This window comes from Adiantum capillus-veneris, chromosome 17 (genome assembly GCF_014529385.1).
Source record: "Adiantum capillus-veneris isolate H3 chromosome 17, ASM1452938v2, whole genome shotgun sequence".
NCBI lineage: Eukaryota > Viridiplantae > Streptophyta > Polypodiopsida > Polypodiales > Pteridaceae > Adiantum > Adiantum capillus-veneris.
The window spans coordinates 49,400,019-49,425,775 of record NC_140947.1 but is presented as its reverse complement, the minus strand read 5'-3'; the positions used below and the strand labels follow the sequence as shown (position 1 = coordinate 49,425,775).

The window sequence follows — 25,757 nt, the reverse complement described above, 5'->3', positions numbered from 1 at the left end:
TATGACTATATGGTTTACACAACAAACCAATTTGACGAATCAAAATGCTAGGTGGTTGAGATTCTTCACGAGTAAGCTGTAAAGCTTCAGTATCGTAAAAAATGATACAATGTGGTAGATGGTTCTCTTAGCCGTATGCATGAGAAAAACTATCTTCTCTTGATAGAGCTTTGAAGTGAGTTTTTGGAATCTTTAAAGGGAAAATATGAGAATATGAGCATGCTGAAACGTACTCCAAAGTGTGGAGCCATGTAAAAATAAGGGATCCTTGTAACTCAAATGCTAGCAATGTTTCTTTTTTCTTCACAGCTAGTTCTCCTCTTTTGCGTGTGGAGACATGTGAAAATAAGGGATCTCTCTCACTTGAATGCTAGAAATGTTTCTTTTTTCTCCACAACTACTCCGCGTTCGAGTGATGAGCCGTAGATATGGAAGAATGTTTCCATAGATGATGGATACCTATTCCACAAGGGGAAACTTTTGTCTCGATGGACGCAGACACTTGTTGCCAGATTCTTTATGAATGTCGTGATAATCCCAATAAAGGGCACCCAATCATAAAGACAAATTATGAAGTTATACATTAATAGTTTTATTAGCCATGTTTATACGGGTATGTTCAAGACTATGTCTTACATTGCCAAAAATGTTAAGTTAATAAAATGGAGCACCTAAAAGTAGGAGGGCGCTTGCATCTTTTGGAGATTCCCAATGGTAAATAGAAAAGTATCTCTATGAATTTCATTGTGGGTTTACCAACCACTATACAAGTACACGACTCAGTATGGGTGGTAGTAGATCGGTTGACTAACTTTGCAAATTAATTCCAACCAAGTCCACAATTAAACTCCAAAGCTAGCAAAGCTATTTGTTAACAATTTGTACAGACTATATGAGATGTCCAAAAATTGTGAGTGATCATGATCCCAAGTTTAATAGTCATTTCTAGAGTGTTGTTTTTAAATGATTTACACACAACTCAATATCAATACTACAGATCATCCAAAAATGGATAGTCAAAGAGAACATGTTAATCAAGTGCTAGAGGATATTCTGAGCGTAAAATTTAGTAGAAAAAAAATCAAATTGGGAAGATTATCTCTGCAATATAAAAAATGTGGATGGTGTACAAAAATGACAAAAGATAACAAGACAGACAATAAAATCACCAAATTTGCATACTTGGCATACTACACACGCATAATTGAAGCTAGACTCAATTTGAAAGAGACAAATAGAGAAAGAAAAAGGAGCACGTGCAAGTACACCTCATGGAGCAGAGTGCTACACTAGCACGACAAGAGAGGAGAGAAGAATCACATGGACACTTGGTGCAATCTCTCCACGTGCAAGATTGAGCATTTTCCTCTTGCACGTATTTATTTATTTATGGATTTCTTCAATTCTCAAAATGATTACATACTAATCGTCCAGACATAAATAGCCAGAGCTCATCAAGAGCACTTAGGTAATGAAATGTCCATGAATGTGATATTATTTCACATATCCCTTTAAAGATTTTGCCACTTGTCATCTGCAATAAATAAGTGATTTTCAATTTCCATCTCATACCTCTCCGTCAAAAAGCAATTTTTCTCAATTTCAAGAAGAAGAATTTGCAAATCATACTAATTAAAAATGGTTAAAATTTTGTGTGAAAAATATAAAACTCTCATAAAAGTAAACAAACACATTTGCTTATGACTGTCGTGATCCACATATTTCAAATTTTCATGTCCCATACTGTAAAGAATGAGGATGCAAGAGAGCTACACAAGACAAGCACAAAGCACACAGAGATGGAAAGCTTCTTCTTCTTCTTCACATAAAAGAGAGTACAAAATGACTAAGTGCTAAAGCTGAAAAGCAGCACATATGTACATGCGGTCACTAAGTGTGAACTCGCTAGAAGCGTACTAGGCTGGCACTATAAGTGTAGTCCAGCTGTAGAATCACTGGCAGAGATCCTCCGTGTCGGTCACCTAACGCGCCAGTGAGTAAATGCCGTAAGCGGCCAAGACCCGTAGTGGATGCTAGCTCAAGGTGTAGAGCTCGACATCTCAACACTCCCCCTCGAGCTCTGCATGTCGCAGAGTCCAAGCATAGTCCGGAAACGTCGAAGCTTCTCAGCTCCGAGGGCCTTGGTAAAGATATCCGCTATGTGCTCCTCTGTGCTGACGTAGACCAAGTCGATGTCGCCCGCCAACACTCGCTCTCGAACGTAGTGGTAATGGACCTCTATGTGTTTGGTCCTGGCATGGAACACTGGGTTCCTAGCCAATTGCATGCTGCTGAGGTTGTCACAATGGATGAAAATCTGCTGGTCCACCTGCACTCCCAAGTCCTCAAGTAATGTGCGTAGCCAAGCTACCTCGCACGCCGCAACTGCTACACCTCTGTACTCGGCCTTTGTGCTCGATAAAGCAACCGTAGGCTGCTTTTTGCTGCTCCAAGTAACAACAACACTCCCAAAAGAGAACATGAAGCCACTCCTAGATCTCCTATCAACAATGCTACCTGCCCACTCTGCATCTGTATACCCATACAATGCTAATGGTGCATCTGCTGCATAGAACAATGCGTAGTCAAGAGTACCTTGCACATACCTAAGTGTGCGTCGTACTCCATCCAAATGTGGCTTCCTCGGAAGCTGCATGAACTGACTCTCCAAGCCTACTGTGTAGCTCAAGTCTGGCCTCGTGATAGTCAAGTAGATTAGACTACCCACAATCTTCCTGTACATGTTGACATCCTCAACAACATCACCCTTCTCTGCACTCAGCTTTGCATTCACATCCAAGGGAATAGAAATTGGCTTACAATCAGCCATACCATACTTTGACAACATGTCCAAAGCATACTGTCTCTGTGATAGCCATACACCCTCTGGAGTCCTGATCACCTCAATGCCAAGAAAGTAGCGCAACTCGCCTAAATCTTTCATTTCAAACTCCTGTTTGAGAAGACCCTTCACATGGTCAATCTCCATAGCATTGTCACCAACAATAATAAGGTCATCTACATATATGGTAATGACCACAATCCCCACATCACTCTCACGTACATAGAGTGAATGATCAGCATGAGCTCTCCTAAAACCAATACTGACAAGATACTTGGCAATCCTGTCATACCATGCTCTATAGCCCTGCTTCAAACCATACAAAGCTTTGAGAAGTCTGCATACATAATCTGGGTAACCTGGATCGACATAACCAGGTGGCTGATCCATATACACTTCCTCTTGCAACTCACCATTCAAGAAGGCATTCTTTACATCCATTTGATGCATAATCCATCCTCTAGATGCAGCCACTGCTATGACAGCTCTCACTGTCGTCATCTTTCCCACTGGAGCAAAGGTCTCCTCATAGTCTATGCCATACGTCTGTGCATAACCCTTTGCGACCAGCCTTGCCTTGTGACGCTCAATGTTACCATCAGCCTTATGCTTGGTTTTATACACCCATTTACAGCCAATAGCTTTCTTGCCACTTGGCAATGGCACCAACTCCCATGTGTCCTTTGCTTCCAATGTAGCCATCTCTTCATTCATTGCATCATCCCAATGCACATTTCCAACTGCATCCTCAAAACATGTGGGCTCCACATCCTGTATCACCTTAGCCATGTAGGCTTGGTGATGCGCTAGATACCCATCACAAGTCAATTTCTGAACTGGATTTCTGACTCTATTAGATCTGCGCGGTCCTGGGTCACTCCTTTGCCCTCTAACATCTTCTTGTACTTTCCTTACACCAGGTGTCCTGACAGTCGGAATTCCAAATTCCTCATCAAGACTTTGTTCAGAACCATCTGAATCCATGTCTACATGTGTAAAACCTGATGATGCATCAACCATAAAGGGAGGTTCATCAACCTTTTCCTTTCCTTTTCGTGATACATTCCCTGTACCTGTTGGGGGAGTAACCTGCATACGTAGTCTACCATTCCATGGTTTCTCAACAGAGCCACGAGAAGAGGACTCTTGTGGTCCACTCAAAACCTGTGACTATGGCCTCACATTTTGTACAACCACATCATCTTTTACATCAGCCCCAATAGTGCCATGTGCATTACTGTACCAGCTGCTCATCTCATCAAAGACTACATCTCTGCTCACTCGTAATTCTCGTATAGTAGGATTGTAGCATTTTTACCCCTTTTGTTCAAGGGAATATCCCACAAGAATACATTTCTCTGATTTAGGATCCAATTTCCTACGCAACTCATCTGGTACATGCACGTAAGCTATGCAGCCAAACACTTTCAAGTGTGCCAAATCAGGCTTTGTACCTGTAAACTTTTTCTCAGGTGTTACATCATGCACCGCAGCTGTAGGTGTCCTGTTCATAATGTACACAGCTGTATTTACAGCTTCAGCCCAGAAATGATGAGGCATGTTCTTCTCATTCATCAATGCACGTGCAACCTCTGCAATGTGCCTGTTTTTCCTTTCTGCGACATCATTCTACTGTGGAGTATATCTGCATGTAAACTGCTTGTGTATACCATGCATTCGTAGAAAATCTGAAAAATCATTGGAGAAGTACTCTCCCCCTCCATCTGACCTCAATGTCTTGATTTGCATATCTGTCTCCTTCTCAATCATGACTTTGAAGTCTTGAAAGTGACCAAACACCTCACTTTTGTTACGCATGAAGTAGACCCATACTTTCCTTGTATGGTCATCAATGAAAGAGACATAATACCTGCAACCATGTATACTTGCAGTATCGGTTGGACCCCAAACATCTGTGTGCACCACCTCAAGTGGCTTTTTACATACATTGCGCTCATGTGGAAATGAGCCCTTTGATTGTTTTCCAAACTGGCATGCTGCACACACTTTATGCATACCATCCACCTTGAATTTAGGCAAACCTTTTACAATCTGTTTTGATTGCATGCTGCGCAATCTCTGCTCATTGACATGGCCAATGAGTTTGTGCCAAATGTCAACATCAGCCACAACACCTGTGCCCTGTGCAAATAATGCAGCTTTTACCTCAGGCATGTCTACATTCAGTGTAAACATTCTGCCCACACATTTTCCCTCTGTGATCAGCTTACAGCCATTCTGGAAATCTTCTACATAACAGCCATTTGGATTGAAGCGAACTTGCAAACCTTGCTCAACCATTTGTCCAGCAGAAACAAGATTCTTTGTAATGTTTGGGACATGAAGTACATCTGCTAAGTACTTTGATTTCCCACTCTTCGTATTTAGAGGTATGTCCCCTACATGAGCAATGGGGTGAGCTGTGTCATCTCCTGTCTGCACATAGCCTGACACATCTGGTTTGCACATATCTCTAAACCACTCTCCATGAGACGTCATGTGATTAGAGGCACCTGAATCCACATACCAAACATCATCTTGGGTGGAATTCTCTGCAGTCATTGTATTCATTACATGTTGCATAACAAACATGCGCTCGTTTTTGCTATCATCTGCATCTCTGCTAGTAGATGCATAGTTGCCCTGTTCTCTCTTTCTACTTGCTTTTCCCTTTGGACAGTCACGTGACATGTGACCTCTTTCACCACAAGTCCAACATTCTCTACTATCTGGAGTATGTTGCTGCCTGCTTGATCCTGCACCACGACCTCTTTGACTCCCCCTGCCTTGAGACTGGTTTCCCCTGCCACCTGTATTGTTTTGATTTGATTGACCTTCCAGAAATTGGCCCCTGCAACCCCTTGGGCCTCGGCCACGACCTCTACCTCTACCTCTGTTGGAGTTAGAATAGAAGGCCTGTTCAGAATTATTTCTGCCATGAGAAGAAGATGTGTCAAGGTTCTTCTCCTCAAGAATAAGCATAGAAATCAAATTTTGGAACACGGGGATGTCGTCTCTTGTATTCATGGAAGACCTAAAATGTACATACTCATCTCCTAGACCATCCAAGCATGCACGGACAATGTCATCGTCTTCCACTGAGACTTTAATAGATCCAAGAGCCTCAATGATACTCTTGATCTTCAAAGCATAATCATTGATGGAGAGGTTGTTCCTCTTAACCTGATTTAGCTCTGACTTTAGTTGAAGCTTCCTGGCCTTGGTGTTCACCTCGAACACTCTACCTAAGTTTTTCCATGCAATGGCGGGGGTTTCAGCATCCTGTAGATAGCCCATCATGCCATCTGTGATGCTCATAGAAAGCCAATACATCACTTTGCTCTGGCCTTGTTGCCAGTCCCTCAAAGCTTTCCTTTGTTCTGCTGTAGCATTTGCCTCAGGAATCTCTGGTTCCTTTTCATTGTCTCCTTCTACATAGTCCCAATAACCTTTTCCTTTTAGGAAATTTGTTATTCTGAACTTCCATGCAGGGTAGTTATTTTTCTCAAGCTTCTCAGTAACAATCTGACTGAAACCGTCAGACATCTTGAAGCACCAAGACAAAATAGCTGCAATCTGCAAAAACCTGCAAATCTGCTGAACCTGCTATCGTGGTTCCTGTAACGCTTTCTACACTCAACGAGTGTCCACAATCAAGCGTACATACAACCACTGTACTTGTACAGTAAATCTCTGTATACTGCACTTTGGAGACCTGTTCAGAAACTTGTGAGAAACTTGTTCAGAAACTTGGATTGCGAACGAAGGGATTGTGATGCTCTTGCTCTCTTAGCCTCTCTTGCCTGCACCAAGCTCTGATACCATGTAAAGAATGAGGATGCAAGAGAGCTACACAAGACAAGCACAAAGCACACAGAGATGGAAAGCTTCTTCTTCTTCTTCACAGAAAAGAGAGTACAAAATGACTAAGTGCTAAAGCTGAAAAGCAGCACATATGTACATGCGGTCACTAAGTGTGAACTCGCTAGAAGCGTACTAGGCTGGCACTATAAGTGTAGTCCAGCTGTAGAATCACTGGCAGAGATCCTCCGTGTCGGTCACCTAACGCGCCAGTGAGTAAATGCCGTAAGCGGCCAAGACCCGTAGTGGATACCAGCTCAAGGTGTAGAGCTCGACATCTCAACACATACCACAAGAATAAGCTAGATATCTCATACCTTGATGTATTAGGAAATCATTGATCACACTCATCATTTAGTATTTAGTATTTATAAATTCTAAATCCAATACCATAAACATTGTCGCGACAAAAAATCATCATATACAAAATTAAAATCCAAATCCATATACGACTCCAAATCCAAATATGTTCTATTTTATACGAGTGACAAAATCATATTAAGGATAGTGGCGGCTAGCCATTGCAGCATCATTTTGTGATCGGGTTGCCTAAATCGGTGATTAGACACCAATGCATCCTTCTACCTAAATCAGTGAATTTGCACTTCTGCTGCCTAAACCGATGAATCTGAACTTTAAATTTTTGTTTCTTATAGGAACAAATTTGGACTCGTGTTGCCTAAACTGGAAACATGGATAGCTAATGTTGCCTAAATAGAAAAATCTACACTAGAATAGTAGATTCTCCACTCAAGAATATGATATCATATGTTAAATCCATTTCAAGAGGGAAAGGGTTTAAAGGCCCTCTACACAAAACATATATAACATACAAACCAAAATCCCTCATAGAGTACCTGAGCCAAGAATTCAAAAAGAAAAAAACTACATTATTTTAGGAATCAGCCACAAATGTACGGCATGTACAAATTCTAAAACATCCTACAATGAAGAGAATTGTAACTTCCTAACCATGACATTGCATGTATACCTTCATCTATTAACTCCAAACCTATGCCATAAAAGTTTAAGGCCACTACCCAAAGTTGAGAACATTCAAGCCATGGTCATGCAAGAATGGACTACCATCAGATTCAACAGGCCTCCAGTATAAGGTAGAAAAAATGGAGTGTGTTTCGTAGGTGAGGCTAGATCACTCATCTCAAGGTCTTTGTTGCTTATAATGGACTCATAAAAATTTTCAACCTGTTGTGCATATCTTCAAGAACAAAGCAAATATAAGATTTCCCTAGTAGAATAACAACTTCCGTGAGAAAACTAGGCAAAAGGCACTATCAAAGCTCTTACTTGTTCTTGGATTCAAGATCCCTATTGAGATCAATTGAAGCCTCACAATCTAGTATGAGAACAGGGACCTAGCAACAACAAAAATAGAATCTCAAAAATCTTGTTACAAACTTGCTGCCAAGTCCCTGCCCTCATATTGGAATTAGAAGTTTCAAGTTATTCATAAGGCAACGAACTATGTTTCGTATTATTTGTATTAGCTAGATACTAAAACATCCCCACTATGTATCAGTATCTACTGTCACACACACATGCACGCACACCCTAACATAATCACATGCACATATACTAGAGTTCACTATTAAAACAAAGGTCCATGCATTGATTTCCTCTCATGGTTGTAGAGATGTCAAGGCAGACCCACCCATAATCACACGCATATATACTAGAGCACACTATTAAAACAAATGTCCATGCATTGAGTTCCTCTCATGGCTGTAGAGGTGCTAAGGTAGATACACTCATAATTAAGCCTACCATGCTATGACCTACTATATCCCAAAACCTATGCTTCACCTCAATTGTTTCTACAAAATTGTCTAAGACATCTCTTCAGATGACTTCCTAGTTCATATGGTGGTTTTTCAAACTTTAGCCAACAACTATTGAAGACATGGCCGAAATATAGCTAGTTTCTTCTAAAGCTTCTACAAGATATAAAATTACCTTCCAAAGGAAGGGTCACATTTTGAGATAATCTTAAGTCTCGCTTGTCTTTCGTGACTACCACCTTCAAAACCGTCCTTTGGCTGTGTATTGAAATGCTTATAGCACTTTTAGATGGTTGTTTGGACATACAATTCAAACTAAAATATAGAGTCTCCAGCGGTGGCTAAACCCTTTCTTACTGATCAGTAGCTATTTTGGCCCATAGAATATTTTTGTACACATGATAAAAACTTTCAGCGAGTGGCTTGTGTGTCACTTTCACTACTCCTACAAAATACAAAACTAACAAAATAGGGTGATGTAAATGCTTAGATAGACAAAATCGTCTTATTTTGCAAAATTGACTTGAGAGAAATTCATGTTGTATCAACAACTAAAGAATTGCATGGGCATTGGACTTTTTAATGCAACCATGATCCCATTGTACTTATCATAATTTTCAACTCTTACCACAAGAATGGGAGGTGTGAGGTTAGGCATCTTGCAGATGAAGTATCAAAGTTGATGTGAATAGATAGATGTAAAGTGCTCAATTTGTGGAACATGTTGGTCCTTTGGATCATCGATTGGAGATTGAACGGGAAAGATATCGCTGTATAGAATTTCAAGGGGGCCAGTTGTGTGGTGATTTGATTGCATTGGTATACGTACCATCTTGAAGTCTTTGTCCTCAACTAGGTTCTAGAATGTGACATGCATCATATGGAATCAAAGAAATCATTGATTCGTCAGTTGAAGTCACAATGACCAAGATACTGAAGGCTGAAGTTGGCAACAGTTGCCGACAGTTTGTTGAAAGATGGTTTTTTTCCAATTTTGGTGGGCGTCGTATGAGGGCCCGGCAAAGTCAAAGTGCGGCAAGGATTATACACATTGAATTCAATGAAGTAAAGTTTTGGTATGAAGTTACGGCTCGATTATTGGAATGCAAGGTAGAAAATGGAAAGCCTCTAAGATGGGGGAAAAACGTATGTTTTTGTGATTGTTTTAGGTGAGTTTATCAAGATTTAAGGGGCCAATGGCCTAGTGACTACCATGTGGCAAGAAGGAGAACCCATATGCAAAGGATCGTGCAGCAGATGCACCCTATATATAATGGGCTATAACACCCTCATAAAGTGATGGTATTGTGTCATGATGTGGCATGTCCGGTAGCGGTGGTTCCTACACCCTATGGGGCCGTTTTTGTTGAGGAAAGGGGTGTCTCTCCCTTGTCACGGCACCGTGATCACAACCACAAAGGAGGGGATACTCACATGACTCAAGGCCCAAAGCACATAAAAAGAGAAGTGGGAGGATCACATGCAAAGTGGGATGTTATAAAAGAAAAGAAATTGGAAAAAATAGTAGATGCTACACATGCCCATAAGGGCAACCTTTTTTGCAATTTGGAGCGAGTCTTTTTTAGGAGTAGGAGAGCTGCAAGGAGGGGAGTTTTTTTAATCTTTTGCAACAAGAGCAAGATGAGGAGAGATCTATGACTAGGGAGGCACCAACGAGGGCTATTGGGACAATTTTTTGTGCTAGTCAAGGGCGTGGCAATGAAACAAGATTGTACATGGTTTTTTGAGCAAGGAGAAGACATCATTGTGGCAATTTGAGTCAATTCCCCCTTCTACCTTCTCTTTTCTACTCTTGTACATGTGTTTTTGGGCATGTGTTTGTCGATGTGCCACCTCCCCCCCCCCCCCCCCGAGGGTGTGTTGGGAAGAGAGAGAGAGAGAGAGAGAGAGAGAGAGAGAGAGAGAGAGAGAGAGAGAGAGAGAGAGAGAGAGATTTTATTATCTTCCTTGGAGGTCAAATATGACCTATGGGACCAAAGTTACATGTGATCTAGTATGTGTATGGCTGATGAGTGACTCTCAATGCTCCAAAACTGTGGTGATGAGAGTCGCAATAGAGAGCCCACACTGTGGGTGGGAGAGAAAGTGTGTAGGTCTAAGTCATGGCTGAAAATGTGAGAGAAGCAAGTTGGGATGTGACCAAAAGCTAAGTACTCTAGTAATGTGTGGTACTCATACTCTTGAACTTGCAGTGAGCATAATGTGAACAGTCAATTTGACTCTTCTCCATTGCCCCAACACCCTGTCTCGCATTGAAGGGAATGGGAGCTAAGCTGAATGACTGCGATAGTGCAATTTTTGACAAGGGGATAGGCTCAACCATGTAAGTGTGAGTACAATTTCCTCTTTCAATGAAGAACATGGTTTTGTAGTTGGGGGAAATATGGGTGGTGTAATGTGAGATGTATGACCCACCAAATTTCTCCCAAGCCGTACTACATTGGCGCTGTAGAAAAGCTTCATTTACTTGGGAGTCAATTAAAGCATCATTTAGCAAGTGTAGTGCATCCCATCTCCCAAACCACTTCTTTATGTCTTGCATCCATCACATGCTCAAGATCTTGCTTTTATGCATCTTTTGAACCCTTTCCATGCCTCTTTATCATGTACTCCACAACCCGTTCCATGTCCATCACCTCAATTGGAAGAGATCCTGACTCAAGAAGTAGGAGCATATATGGTGTTTGTGTCTTAACTTGGAGAAAGCTTGTAAGAAAACGCTTTTGAACATTCTCAAACTCTTTTCAAGTAGACTTTGAGATGCTCCCGTCCCACACTTCAACTCCATGAAGAAGAACCGATGTCATCAATGCATCAAAAAGGTACTTCTTGAGAACCCAACCTTTGATGTTTCTCGCATTACACATGTTCTCAAATGCATAATATGCTCTCTTTTCCACTTCCAAATGACACATAGCACATTCTTGCCACTTGTGATTGGGCGGAACCTCAAGGCCAAGGTACTTAAAGCTCTCAACAACTTCAAGTGTCTCATTTTTGTACACAATGCATGGCTTCTCCTTACGCATGGTTTTCACAAGAATAACCTTTGTTTTGGATTCATTCACAATCAGCCCACTATGCAAGAAAAAGTTCTCAAGGACAATCATAAGCTTTTGTGCATCTTCTAAAGTGTGTGCTAGAAGCACTACATATCCGCATACAACAAAAGCATGATTACGGCATTGCAAATAGTGACCTGTTCAATGCCTTCTTCTTGCATAAATTCAAGTACCATTTGTTCCAATGATCAATGCATAGATTTTGTGACAATAGACATCCTTGTTTAACCCCAATAGCTCTTACAGAAATTTCTGAAATTCCTCTTCCCATGCGTAAATGACACATCACATTCTCATAGATTTGAGAAATCACAAGTATAAACTCACTTGGCACTTGGATTCCTTTCATCCTTCTCCACAAATTGCTATATGGAATCATATCAAAGGCTTTCTTAAAGTCCATAAAGAAACAATACAATCGCTTGCCTTTTAACCGAATTTTCTCCATGAGAACACAAAGAGTGACAAGATAATCAATGGTGCTATGGCATCAACAAAAACCCGCTTGTCCTTTTGCACGCTTTTCCTTCTCTTCAATCCAATCACTTAATTTCTTCTCCATTATGCACCCAAACAACTTTTCCATAAGAGATCCAATCATTATAGTCCGGTAGTTATTTACATTCTTCACATTCCCTCCTTTATGCAAAGGCTTAATCCAATTAGTACTCTAATCATAAGGCATACCATATGGAAGTGTAAGGTTCAACACATCACACATCCACTCATGGGTAAAAAATCTCGTCTATTTGATCATCTCCGGCTTGTTACTTTGAAGATCTCTCGCTTTGCAAGTGGCCAACTTTTCAACCCCACTGCATACATCCACAACAGGAAAAAAACAGGGCATACATGGGAGTGAAGCATAAAATGGACTTTTTTTTAGCATTTGGTTGCTCATATAATTTCCTACAATGTGTGTACATATCCACAAGACTCAAGTTACCAAAATTTTCAACCCGATTGTCCCTCAAGTTTCTCCAAAATCTTCCACATGCACGTGCCTTTTCTTGAGCTTGAAAAATTTGTTTCTTTACTTCCCATCTTATTCTCTTCTTTTGAATCAATGCCTTGTATGCATGCAAATGACTTGATAGTTGTCTTTGTCCATAGTTGCATCAAGCTGTATCAAGGACTTTTGAGCATCTTGACATTCTTTATCAAACCATCTTTTTGCGTGATTTATCTTTGTTGATACCATGGAGATACTTTATGGCAAAGAATTCTTTGGCACAAGAACAAATAACTTCTTGAAAGATTCCCATTTAGTTTTCAATGGTGCGTCATATTGAAGCTTTGTCATCTATAACTTTTTCTCAATCATTTCAATGTACATTGGTGCTCGTTTGAAATCCATACATGGTGATAACTTATCTTCCCTTTGGCTGAGATTATCATGCTTTGTTGCATCTCCACATGCAAGGTCAATACATAAGGTCCAATAGTCTAATTTTGGGGTCCATTGGCCAAACATAAAACTCTTTATGCGATACATGATGGCTTTGGAGAGTAGCATATAGTCAATTACACTTATGTTTTCTACATATAAATCCATTGATTCCACTCAACAAAGATACACCATTGGCAATTAGCATACATGCGCTATTACACGTGTGCAAAAGTAACTTTCCATAGTGATCCGACTCTTTCTTATCCATTGAAATATATGGAATATCAAATTGTTGAGTATCATGTTGCAATGTTTTTGTGCGAGCATTCATATCCCAAAATAAAATAACATCAGCTTCATCATTGAAATAAGGAACTTCTTCTTCTAAATCAAAAAATGGGTGATCTCTATCCATGCAAGCATAAAAGGGAGAATCATGATGAGGAATGTAGCAATCGCCTAACAAAATGGGTGCTATCATAATTTTCAGCCATACATAATGTTTGTACTTGTCATCTTTCACAATTGATACAAAATATTACAATCCTTTCTTGACCATACATGCCACCCCTCCTTGCTCTCTTTGTTGCTTGAGATTCTTTGACCACATCAATGAATGTACATTATAATCTTCCAAGCTATTAATCCTTTGTGTATCATGCTCCCAAGTTTCAACAAGAAGTACAATATCGGCTTTTCTTGTTAGTTCATCAATGCCAACCCCCGCATTCCATGGGTATCCATTGCAATTCCAAAAGCATATTTTCCATTGTGACTCGGTCTCATAGGTCGCGCATCCCTATTTTCTCGAGGGACTTGCCTCCTCCTTGGGCACATTTTCTTTGTGAGAGATCTTCTTGTGTTTCTTATACTTTTCTTCGTATGCCTTGCGACACATATTTTGTTGCTTAATAGTGCAATCTTCACATAAAGAATATTTTGTATCCATCAAATAGATTCAACTATTATCAAGGATAATTTTTTGTTTGGTCTCATCCGGCATGGTACATACAATTGGCCATTCTCCCGAGCAAGAATCTCCTTGCTTACCTACTCTATGTGCTCCATAGACCATAAGTCTAGACATGCCAAAGTGGGTGTTGAAGAAATCTTTGATAACAATGGCAAGAGGAGGTGTCTCTAGCTTCTCCTTAGAAATTCCATGAATAAAAATGTTCTTGGAACGTCGCTCTCGTTCCTTCAACTCCTCCATATCCACATTCTCAACATTCTTTGTTTGAGCCATAGCTTGCATAAGTGAGGAATTAGGAACCACATTGTTATCACATACATCAGCCCAAGACTTGTTTGTGCATATGTTTTTCATGTCGCATACATCCTGACTCATGGTGTCAAATTACTCCTCTTTCAATACATGTTAATTCTTTTCTTTCCTCATGCGCTCCTTCAAAGCATTCAAATCCACAAGAGAGCATTTACATTCCTTGAATTCCTCTTCAAGTTGCATCAAACGTGTTGTTTGCATCTCAAGTGTACTCTTGAGATTCTCATTCTCAACCACAAGTACCCATAGCGTGCCATTCTCCATTGCAAGTGTCCATAAGTCTTTGCCTTGTGCCAATAGAGAGAGAGAGAGAGAGAGAGAGAGAGAGAGAGAGAGAGAGAGAGAGAGAGAGAGAGAGAGAGAGAGAGGTGTTGTGTGTGTAGAAGACTATGGAATGAGCAATGCGGAGTAAGTGTGCTCGTTTGTGGTGTTGTAGTGATTGTGTGCATGGACATTCATGTGTGATTGTGAGTGTTCTATTGGGAAAAGCGTGTATCTGAGAGTGTTCTATTGGGAAAAGAGTGATTTCTAGTGGTTAGGGGTGCTATCAAAACCTTGGGCTATAGAGAGGCATTTTCCCATTTCCCTCTTTCCAACATGCCCCCAAACACTCCAAAGGCTCCAACTTGAGGGACTTTATGGACTCCACGATCAACACGGAGGCCTCTTTCATTGACCTCTTGATCTCTTGTGTTGTTTATCATGCCTTCATGACTTGGGGATTTTCCATCATCTACTCTCTCTCTCTCTCTCTCTCTCTCTCTCTCTCTCTGCATTTGATACAACATTCTTTTTAAAGATGGTAATAGTAATACTCCTCTGCTGTGAAACTCTATGAAGGGCATATCTGGTGCACCAGAGTTTCTACTAGAAGAGTTTCCCATGGGTTTAAGCTTTGATGCTACTCATTTCCTCTTTATACTTTTGATGCTACTCATTTTGTCTTTATACTTTTGGAAAACATAGCCAAGAGACAATATGATACGTCGGTCATTAACACCTTCAAAGAGATGGAGTCAAATGTCATTTCTACCTTGAAATTCCACAAGACTATCTTTGAATTTGGTCCTCTCCTCTTGCTCTAGGGTCGCCCATCTTATTTGGGTGTTAATTTTTGGCCAGAAGAGTACCATTTCTTGAATTGGATAAACTCCCAAGCTCCCTCTAGTGTGCTCTATGTCTTCCTTGGTAGTGTCACCTCTCTCCCTCTCCTTCATTTTCGTGCTGCCTCTCTATGTTTTAGGAATTAGGGTTGCAGAGAAACGCGCACAGCTTGGAGAAGATGAAGGAAACTCAATGCACACAACTGAGAGTATGTTACTTAGTGTGAAATGGAAAGATAGATAGCCCTAGAGTGATGGGCATATATACAATGCACGGGAGGAAAAACCTCCTAAAGAGGTAAAAATGCCCCGGTGGTCCTAGTGTGTTCACAGAAATCACTACCACATGTATATGGTAATAAATCCCCCTTGGAGTGATGCGGTGAACGAGAGCTGGCACAGGAGTAAAGGGAAGTGCCATGCCCTGAGGACATGATCACTCCACAAAGGGGAGTAAGCCCAAAGATTTGTGGAAAGCTTTGAGCTTCTCACAAGATAATGCCTTTGTGAAAAGATTTGCAAGGTTGTCTTGTGTTGGTGGAACATAAGCCAAGCTGGTCTCTCTTGTTGAGAGCCTCTCCCTGACATAGTGGTAATGCACCTCAAGGTGCTTTGTGCGAGCATGAAAAACTGCCAGTGCACTCGGACTGTCAGTGCAGAGTGTTGGTAGTGTCCTGTTCAACACCCAAATCAGCCATAAGGCATCTAAGCCATACACACTCAACCATAGCTGTGAAGATTTCCCCGTACTCAGTCTCACAACTAGAAGTGGCCACAATAGGTTGCTTCTTGCTCAACCATGATATACATGAACTCGCGTGTCAAAAAAATCAGTCCCATCTGAGTCCAAAAAAAGCATGTAAGTTTGGTGGCAATGATCCCCCCTTGGGACAAAACAAACCAAGATATGAAGTGCCACTAGTAGCGAAAAATCCTTTTGACATCTTACCAATGCTTAGACCTGGGCTATACATGACCTGTGAGACTGCAAACTGAATATCCGGCCTCATTGCATACATAAATGAGGCATCCAACAACAGTTTGCTAAAGAGTGACATCTGAAGGATCACCAGCATCATGAGAACTCAATTTTAAACATGTTTCCATGGGAGTGGGGGTGCTATCATTTAACGAGCGGACAACGAGCAACCAAAGGTGAGCAAGGGGAAAAATTCATTGGAGTCCCATATTTTTATTGTGTTTTTAAGCTTTGGATGGCTACAAAAAATCAAATTGAGCTAGTCAATTGCAACATTGGATCTAAGCTTGTTATGGAATGCCACTTGCCCCATCTATTTCAAGCCCAAGATATATTATGCATTTTCTCATAAGTGCCATGGTATGTTTTGATTCTCCTCTCAATCAGAAAGACCACTACCAATGTAGAAAAGACTCTTCCAAGAGCCACATGCTTCTTCAATGGTATAAAACCATTTTCGCTTTAGATAAACAATCAAGTACTAGCTTGTATGAACTTTTTTTTTCCATAAGTGATAGTAAAGCTTTTGATTGGATGTTCTGATACAGTCCCCCCCCTCTCCCCCCCTTCCTCTTGAGTATCAAGCTCAGAATATAGTATTTTGAGGTCTCTTGGGATCATTTCTATGACACAAAAATTCTCTTCATTTGTCTCTCTCTCTCTCTCTCTCAATCTTGACAATTTTACCATGTAAGGTACCATTGTTTATGAAGTATACTACATATTAGCTCAACTTGGAGATGGGAATATGGATTTTCCTATTTGTTACACTAATAGATAGCTAAAATATGTGGAAAAGATCAATTCAAAATTACTAAGTGAGAGGGCCTATACATGGTTTATGCTATTAAAAATTTTAGGCACTATTTCATGAAAAACAAGTAGTCAAGCATTGTTGTATTTGGTGATGAAACCACACAACACAAGGAGGATTGTTAGGGGATTTCTCATATTATTTTCTAATTTAGTAGTCCAAAAGGGGTACTATGCAACGAGGAGCTGACCATAATTGTTGGTAAAGCTCATGTATGTATATATGATAATATTCAAGATGTATAACTTTTTAACATTGAATGGATTCCTTGATGGTCGTCTAGGTCATGAATTTTGCTCAAATGAATTTAGAGAAGACCTTGATTGAACAAAGAAGAGTGATTTTAAAGTTGGGAACTTTCAATTACTTGCAAGCTAGTTGTACCATAGGGGAGGATATGGAGCTTACGTTTATGTGTCAATCCTAAAGATTACAATGCTCATGTCAAGATGTCACACAATGCTACAAGAGATACCCATTCCTGATTACATCAAACAATGTAAAAAGTGAAGAGATTAGGGGTCTATTAGTCAAAAATTCAAACATCAATTCATGAATTTATGTAGCAATGCAGTAAGTGCCAAGAAATAACATCTATCATGTATGCAATAGTGTTACCTTTTGTACTCACATTCTATATTGTGCTTGTTATGCCATTTGCAACATCTATAATGTATCTCTCCCCTAGAGGATGATTTTTTAGTTGAGTGACCTCTTTATCATGACCTTTTTCTAAAAGATCAACAATATTAGGGACAAAAAGTGAAAGTAGAAAAATGACAAACAACTCAATGCAGGTGAATGCTACGTTGAAGTTTATTGGAACTACATGGCCCCATCATTAAAATTAAAGGTCTCATCATCGCTATCGGCCTTCGTCTCATTGACCACTGGTCTTCCTCTCACTCCTTGTGTTCCACTATTTGCTATCAACAATCATCAAGTAGCCCCTAGAATATTGCTCTCATGATGTAAGCGCAGCTGGCCATCGACCTGAGATTGTGAATGATGATTATATGATAGTCAAAATATGACATACAATATCCTCAATCCATGCTTGAGCAAAAGAAACTATTTTCTTGAGCGCATCCTAAGATCCAACTAAATGATCGTAATAGTTTTCTTTTCCTCTATCAACTTTATGCCCTATAGGTGTGCTTAGTTTGATAAACTATGAGCAGGTACCACTCCAGGATGTGGTCAGTGACGATTATAAGAGGAACTCAAAGCTTATTCTTTTAGCTTTGTAGCACACAAAAGTGTTAGAATTGTGTGCCATACAAAAGGGTAAAAAATGTGCCGCTCATGATGCCAAGATGCTCATGATGCAATTTATTTATGTAGTTGTCCCATCATCTATAGATTCTTTTACAAGTAAGAAAAAAATCACTTAGCTCCATAGAGTTAACTTCTCTTCATGGATAACACCATTTCTCCATTACAAGCTCATGATCAATAAATGAAATCGTCAGTTCTTAGATATGAAAACCATCTAGACTTCAACCTTTTTTTGCTCTCAATGCACTCATTAAGTGGTGTAGTAGTCTCATAATTCCCCTCATCATTACATTGAGTAATGCCTCCCCACCCAATTTTCCAGCGTTAATCATGTAATGTAGGAGACTATTTTAATACATAGCATCATGCACCCTTTTGACAAGATTTTCATAACATCATTCATAATGTGGTGGAAAGATAACAACAATAACTATGCATACACACCAAATAGCCTTTTGGAATGCCAACACACCAAGTTATCATGTCTATCATAGGGCTATCATGTGACTCAAGAAGCCTTGGAAATCATTTAGGATTTTCTTAGAGCTAATATAATATGCATGAAGACTTATCATCCAATACATTCACTCTATATACATCTGTATTAAATGAAAAGTGATGAGTCTCTTAAGATTTACAGAGGGCTTGGTAGCATTGTTAGTCAAAATGGTTCATCCACTATTTATTTTACATTATTTTTGTACTAGTGAAGCTATGGTATAGATGGTTTTTCGTGTAATTTTCAAATGCTCATCTCTTGTTTAAACTGAGAAAGAATAAGGTCTAGTTAAGACAAAATTTAAAATACTCTAAAGGGAGGCTCCCTTTCAATAGAAACTTGAAAAGGAGAAATTTGAATACATATCATATCTATTATGATCTTTTTTTTCTTTATAAATGTGAAGTGATTTTCTTTTTCCACATGAATACTTCATGTATTCCAAACTTGTTGATTTCTATTCAAATTGACACTACGGAGTTTTCTCAAGAGCCCCGATAAGCTTGAAAAATCATTGTTGAATAGCTTGATCACCAATCCCTTGAAGGAGCTTTGATTAGTGTACTACTTCAATAGGAAAGCTAATACAAGTCAAGTTAGGCTTGTTTAGAAGGATATACCTAAAAGAATGATTTCACATTGATGTCATAAAAAAGTGGATAGCCTTGATCAATGATTGAAGGAGTATAATGGGCACTACTTATTAAGAAGGATATGACTAAAAGAATGAGTTCACATTGTTGTCAAAACAAATTGGATAGCCATAATGGGTACTACCATATAGATACACCAATATGAGAATCACAAGGATACTGTTCCTTGAGAGGGAGTGAAAATACAACAAGGTTGGTCAATTTTTCTATTGTCACCTTTGTAGTGGCACCTTTCCATTGTATTGGTATTACATTTGTCCTTACCTCCTTCAATTTCGTGACTAGCACCTCATTTAGGCATTGCCAAATAATTTACAACTTTAACATTAAACTAACTAGTATAAGTTTTGTTTTACTGTGGGTAGAAATTGAATTTTAAATTATAACATGAGATATATATTCAAAATAGTTTCTTTTAATCCTTTAAGTCTTGTAAGGTAGATAGATATAAATACTAAAATCTAGTGAATGCATAATAATCATGGGAAACATGTATATATTGCTTAGTTCACTAGATAAGATATAAGATAGTACAACATACATGTGAAACTTTATTATGATCTCCAAAAATTCAAAAAAAAGTATGCTTGTATTTTCATAGTATTCTAAGGTGAGAAGTGATTTATACTAAAACTCCATTGATCCAAGAACTTTTTTTTATACATGAGCTGATTTAAGCTTGCACTATAATGGATAATTAAAATAAGCATTCAATATAATGCATATAGGAAGATAAAATGCACAAGGAGAATAGGATTTCAAAAGGGAATCATATGTAAAAAAAAAAAATCCATGGAGGGATGATGTGGTCAATGCACCTCCTGCCTTGCATTTCTTTGCTCGCTTTTTTCCTATCGCTCGCTTTTCATCGCTTGAGAAGTGATACTACCCCCAATACCACCATCACACTGCTTCAACTGTATGCCCAAGTAATGATGCAATAGCCCCAAATCTTTCATCTTGAAAGTAGCATTCAAATCAACCTTAAATTCAGCAATATGTCTCTCATTTGGTCCAATGATCAACAAATCATCTATATAAAGAACCACAATGAGAAGTATATCACCCTCATGCTTTACATACAATGTTCTTTTTGTTGGAATTTTATTACGAAAGCCTCGTTTGACCAAATGATTGTCAGCTTTCTCATACCAAGCACGAGGAGATTGCTTCAACCCATACAAAGCCTTCTTACATCTTCACACTTTGTCCTCTTGTCCTTTCTTGACAAAACCGCGAGGCTGCATAACATAAACTTCCTCAAACATGTCACCATTCAAGAAAGCAATAACAATGTCTGCTTGATGTATATTCCAACCAAAATGAGCTGTCAGCGCACATAGAAAATTCACAATAGTCATACAACAAGTGGGAGAAAAAGTCTCTTCATAATCTATGCCTTTTTGTTGTGCATAACCCTTTGCAACAAGTCGAGCCTTATGGAGATTGATCTCCCCATTCGGCTTGCGTTTCAACTTGTAAACCCACTTCGTACCAATGGCCTTTTTTCCAGGAGGCAAAATCACATAAAGTCCATGTGTCATTTTCTACAAGTGCATCATATTCTAATTGCATGACAGCCATCCAATTTTTTGAATTATGTGCTTCATCAAAAGATAGAGTTTCCTCAACATCATGTAGGATAGACACAGCCAAAGCATAACAATCTGATGCATAAGATGCATGTCTAGAGCCTGAATGAGTATGACTAAACAAAGGTGCATCCAATTTACTGTCACACAATGTATGCACCAGCCATTTTGGCATACCTCTAGCCTACTCATTTTCATCCCTTTCCCCATCAAGTACATCATGTACATCTGCATCAGTATTAGGCTGATCTGTAACATTTTTGGAAGCCCCCATAGGCTGTACATGTGCCTCATTGGAATTTACATTCGAACTTCCACCAGTGAAAAGAGGCAAAAAAGTGTCATAAATGTCGTGTGAGCTTACATTATTGTCTCTAGTACATGACAGCAAGGGCACAATAGAATCTTCCACAAACACTACATCCCGTGAAACCAAAATACGCTTTGTTTGCGGGATGATACAATTTGTAACCTTTGCTTTCAGCACATAACCAACAAAAATACATTTGACAGCTTTATCATCCAATTTTCTGCGTTGTGTTTGTGGCACCAAAGCATATGTCAAACTCGGGGGGTCCACCTCTATGTATGTAAGTATACCATGAGAGTTCAACAAGAGGGGTTTTTTAATTCAAAAATTTTGGGTAAATTTACATAAATATATTTAAATAAGGGGTTTTTTTATTGCACTTTGGAAAAAAACCGGTAAGTTCATAAAGAAAGAGGGATTGTTTTATTAGTTCAAGATGCCAAACAACCAAAAACACATATGTGCTCAATAGAAGGCTTTCTATCATGCCATGCTACATATGGAGTAATAGAGTGCAAAGCTTTTGTAGGACACCTGTTAAGTACATAAGTGGCACACATGATGGCCTCAAGCCAAAAAGAATGCGGCAAAGCTTGACTTTTGACCATACATCGTTCCATTTCCGTAAGTGACTTGTGTTTCCTCTCAGCAACACCATTTTGTTGAGGTGTATAAGGCATTGTACATTGGTGTTTTATCCCACGACTGTCTAGCAATGCATTAAATTCATGAGACATATACTCCCCCCCTCGATCGGAATGGAGGGTGCACATAGTACATTTCGATACATTTTTAGCCATAGCCAAAAATTGTTTGAAGCACATAATAACTTCAATATTCTCTTTAAGTGGAAATACCCATGCATGCCTGGAGTAATCATCAATGAAAGTCGCAAAGTAAAGGTAATTGCCCAAGGACGGAGTTTGCATGGGCCCACAAACATCACTATCCACAAGCTGCAACCTACATGTGGTCCTAACTGAACCATCCTTTGGAAACTTTGAACGCTGCATGTTACCCAAAATACAGCCTTCACAAACATGTTTGGCAGTGCTTCAATAGGCAGCAAAGAAGCAACCATATCAGATTTCTGCAAACGTAGCAAATTGGCAAAATTCAGATGCCCAAAATGTGCATGCCATAGTTTTGCATATGAAACAGCCCTTGAATCTGCAACTACATATGCAAACTTTTGTCCACTCTTGTCATACAAAGTGAGATTATACAACCCATGACACAAAAGGCGAGAAGCAACAATTTCATCACCAAAACCAAGATCATGAACTGTACATCTGGCATTCACAAATCTGACTACAAGTCCAAGTCTATCAAGTGTAGATACAGACAAAAGATTCTTCTTGATCCCAAGTACATAAAGTGTATCAACAAGTATAAAATAATTGCCATTTGCAGTAGTAAGCACAATCTTTCCAACCCCTTGAACCGAATAAGAGGCATTGTTGGCACAAGTGACTGAATTCCCATGAGGGATAGACTCAAGAGAGGTGAACAATTCATGATGTGAGGTAATGTGCTTTGTAGCACCACTGTTGAAATACCACACATGTGAATCTCTAGCAACTGACATGCATGCATCATGGACATCAGGATTGTAAGTGCACTCTGCACTAAAAGCCCATTTTGCATCAACATCAGCATCACAGTCTCCTTTCACAAAAGACTCAACACTGGCTGCATCTGTAGTGGAACCAGCATTTGTAGTTGAACCCCCTCTTTCTTCTTAGCCTCTTTGGCCTTCAACTTAGGACACTGCTTGATCAAGTGATCATTAGCTTTAAAATAATGGACATGCATCTTCTTTTTGCCCTTATCACCAGAATTTCTAGACGAATTGCTAACAGCAGAAGCATTAGGAACAGAAGTTTTGCCACTCGCAGCAGAACCATAAGAAGTGGTTGCATTGTTGTTATCACCCTTTCTTTGATAAGCAATAAAAGCCTATTCAACTGCACGGTTCCTAGTCCTATTTTTTTTGGAAATTGACTCTTGCAGCAGCAATGTGCATAATGCATCAAACTTGACAACTTCAGGATTTCCTTGGGTCATAAGTCTCCAAGTACTAGCAAAAGTCTGGTAAGGCATCAAGAACAGTCTGCACAAGGAAACTGTCTGAAATGACTTCACCTACAAAAATAATTTGTTCATTGATATCCTTGAGACCAGCAAGTAAAGTGTCCATATCATATTCCTCATGCATAATCTTCGATTCCAGCTCTTTACGCAGCAAAGCAATTTTAGCCTCATTGCGGCTTGCATAAAGACCTACTAGAATATCCCAAGCCTGTTTTGCAGATTTTGTTGAACGAATGTGAGGAGTAATGGTGTGCTTCACAGACAATGCAATCAATGCATGAGCATGTGCATCCTTTACATCCCAACGAGCTTGTTCTGTCGTAGGCAAAACAACTCTAATGACAGCAATCCTTGCAACATCCTCAACATCGCCTACAACCTCAAAACTAGGACGTAAGTCAATGCCCTGCACAATATTCTAGATGCCCTTTGACACAATAACATTTTGCATCATATAAGCCCACATAGGGTAATTGTCCCCATCCAATCTGTCCTCAGCAGCAAACATCTTGAACACATATCTGTTGTTGTCAGCCCATGGAAAATGTCTGCACTTGATGTAAAAACTACGCAAAATGAGGAGAGACTGAGTGAAACCAGCACATGCTATATAACACAACTAGCAACAGACTGTATGGGAACTGTTATACAGTAATTGGTGCTGACAAAAACTTTGCACAAAATGACAAAATTGCCTGTGCAGACCTGGTTGTAGTGGAAATGGAGGTCGAAATGAGCCCGAATCAAAAATCTGAGAAGATTGATCTCTTCGAGCTCACCCGAATTTTTTGTCAACGTGCGAACATGTGCCAAAGCTCACAAAAATCGGAGAAAGTGAGCAGGCGTGTGTTGGAGGTCCTGCCGACAAAGCCCGGGAGGATGCAACCTACTCTGATACCAATTGTTGGAATTAGGGTTGCAGAGAAACGCACACAACTTGGAGAAGACGAAGGAAGATCAAGGCACACAACTGAGAGTATGTTAATTTTCAAGAACTTGCATTGGGCTTAGACTCCGATGAACAACCCTTTTTGTGGGTTGTCCATGCAAACTCCGTCAATGCTCCACTTGAAAGTAGTCTTCTAAATGGCTTTAAGAGTGGACAAAAGATAGAGCTTAATCTTCACGTGGTGGCCTTAAATCTTGATACTATCCCACCCCTCCCATAGGCAGTTTCTTCACACATGGTGAACTTCATTACTTAGAACATTTCATTGGGTAGTGTGCCAACAAATCTATGCATTACATAAAACATTTAAAAAAATAATACAAATAATACGATGTTATTCATGAATACTCTAACTATTCATGAATTTACAAACAATACTGGTGTATATCAATGGATAGCTTATTGATCAATACAATTTTCTTGTTAGAAAATGTTTTTTTTTCACAAACTCTATGCACTAAACAAAAATTAATTACAAGCCTACTTACTCCATTAGTGACTCTTCAGTATATTGATGCAAAAAGAGCAAGGATTTTTGAACTTTCCTCAATGAACATATCGGTTGTGATATGCAAGGGCAGTGTTTCATTTGAACTTTGTCGCAAGCTCAGTTTGAGCTATTCCTGGCAAGAAGCAGATCCACTTTTCCCCATTGTGCTGCAAGTAAGATTCACTTCTCTCTCTCTCTCTCTCTCTCTCTCTCTCTCTCTCTCTCTCTCTCTCTCTCTCTCTCTCTCTCTCTCTCTCTCTCTGTGTGTGTGTGTGTGTGTGTGTGTGTGTGTGTGTGTGTGTGTGTGTGTGTGTGTGTGTGTGTGTGTGTGTGTGTGTGTGTGTGTGTGTGTGTGCGCGTGCGTGCGTGCGTGCGTGTGTGTGCGTGCGCACACATGCACACTTAAGGTAAGGTCTGAACACATTCCACATCGTTTCAGTGTAGTAATCAACATTATTTTTACTAAAGGTCATCACACCCTTGGTTCTTACATATAAACCTGTATTAGATCTGCATTTTTTGTTGTCAAGGAAATTCATGTTGAAAGTAGCAAGTTGATGCCCTCAAATTTATTCTTAACGAGGAGAGAGATAACTTTCACCCATTGGTCAAAGGAAATAAGATGGACAAGAGACATACTAGTATCTTTTGAGGCATAAAAAATTAATGATGATGCTTTGCTATCTTGGATACATTCCAGCACATGTAGAGAAGCAAAGGAGAGGGGCTCCATAGG

The 25,757-nt window shown here is 39.6% G+C and overlaps 1 pseudogene; it reads left to right on the top strand.

The window, feature by feature from the left end:
* Window positions 1-14,661: 14,661 nt before the first annotated feature.
* Window positions 14,662-24,832, top strand: LOC147437219 (7-deoxyloganetin glucosyltransferase-like; annotated as a pseudogene).
* The last annotated feature ends 925 nt before the right edge of the window (window positions 24,833-25,757 follow it).